The 1,813-nt window shown below is 41.9% G+C and overlaps 1 non-coding gene across 1 annotated transcript; it reads left to right on the forward strand.

Annotated features, from left to right (window-relative positions):
- Positions 1-269: 269 nt before the first annotated feature.
- Positions 270-341, forward strand: Trnap-agg (transfer RNA proline (anticodon AGG)). Its single transcript has one exon. It is a non-coding gene; the product is annotated as a tRNA-Pro (tRNA).
- The last annotated feature ends 1,472 nt before the right edge of the window (positions 342-1,813 follow it).

Below are 1,813 nucleotides of genomic sequence, written 5' to 3' on the forward strand. Positions count from 1 at the left end.
TTTAGCCGAGCGGCGTCAGCTGTTACCATCCTAGTTACGTATTCCTATGTATTATTATCATCATCATAAATTTTGCTCTCCCCATCGCGTATAATTTTTTTTAACGAGTTCGGGTCCAACTACTTGGCGAAACATTTTCGGCGATAACTTTGTTAACAAGGTTAAATAATAAATAAATCACTAAACATTTTAAGAAAAATCTCGACGAAATGTTTGGAAGCAGTGGAGTTGATCTGTTGTACGTATATCTGGAAGATAAGTTACATGGTGGCTCGTTGGTCTAGGGGTATGATTCTCGCTTAGGGTGCGAGAGGTCCCGGGTTCAAATCCCGGACGAGCCCTACTATTTTTAATTTATAATAAGAATTCCCCTTAATTTAACTATTGTAAAGTGCTTATGCATTCCCCTGTGTTTCTAATATTTGCCGAAATATATTGAAGCATACAAGTGAAATATTGCGTATAGTGGGAAGTCAAAATGTAGCATTAGAGATCAGAGAGATAAGACTACAGAGGCTTTACTGATCAGATTTTTCAGAACAATTAAACCTAAGCCTAGTTCATTGGGAAACTCGTATCTTTCGAACGCTGATATGAGAAGCAGGCTGTAGGTAAAACCTACATTAAAGATATTTTTCCCGTTGTCTGTAGTTTCGTTTCCTTCTCTGGAAGAACTAGGTCATTTCATTTTAACATGTTTATTGTCTTCTACCAGTTGATGTCGCCAGGCGCTAGCCGTACACGCTTCTTTGTTCTAGAATACGTCTCTATTCAAACCGTAAAAGAGTGCAGTGAACGGCAGTGAAATACGTCCAACAGTCCCACCTAGGATAATGGGTTATGAATAATTTAGTATCCTTATTGTTACTTAACGAATTCTTACGCAGTGATGAACTCGATAGAATATGATTTTTTTTTTTTTTTTTCCTCGTGCAGTATCTACAGTGGTATTTGCGTGACTTCCTGTATCATGGTTAGGGTCACTGAGAATGAAAACCAACTGGCATATAGCTTCCTATGCTCGTCACTGGGTATGAGCGTGGGAATTAACCTTATGGCTTAAATCTACGCCACACCAACGTAATAGTGGGATGAGACGCCTGCAGTAACAGCACTCAGTTACGTATGTATCATTGCTGCATTCTCCGTTCGCCTCTTTTCATCTTGCTTCTCTCGCATTAGCTCTTGCCATGAAGATTTGACAGGCGATGGCATCGAGCTTTGCCACTGAACGTGCTGCACTCGAATTTTGATAAGCATAAGTCCAAGAGACGATGAATTTTTCTCACTTTTAGAAGTTTATGGGTACAGAAGTCGATCCTTTCACAGGGAGATTTTCCTTAACATAGGCCAACCAGATTATCTCCCTTGGGAGGTACAGGATGAGTACTCGTGGCATTTAGAAAGTTGTGATGTATTTATGTAAAAATGTTCATGGTCCGCGACGGTATCTGGATGCCCAAAATCTCGGAAGAGCTGTGTTCCATGACCGATCGATTTAGTTACATTGGACGGAGAAAACTGTGGTGTCACCGCCAGACACCACAATTGCTCGGTGGTAGCCTTTAAATCAGCCGCGGTCCGTTAGTATACGTCGGACCCGCGTGTCGCTACTATCAGTGATTGCAGAGCGAGCGCCGCCACACGGCATGTCTAGAGAGACTTCCTAGCACTCGCCTCAGTTGTACAACCGACTTTGCTAGCGATGGTTCACTGACAAAATACGCTCTCATTTGCCGAGACGATAGTTTAGCATAGCCTTCAGCTACGTCATTTGCTACGACCTAGCAAGGCGCCATTATCAGTTACTATT

This window comes from Schistocerca cancellata, chromosome 6 (genome assembly GCF_023864275.1).
Source record: "Schistocerca cancellata isolate TAMUIC-IGC-003103 chromosome 6, iqSchCanc2.1, whole genome shotgun sequence".
NCBI classification, from domain to species: domain Eukaryota; kingdom Metazoa; phylum Arthropoda; class Insecta; order Orthoptera; family Acrididae; genus Schistocerca; species Schistocerca cancellata.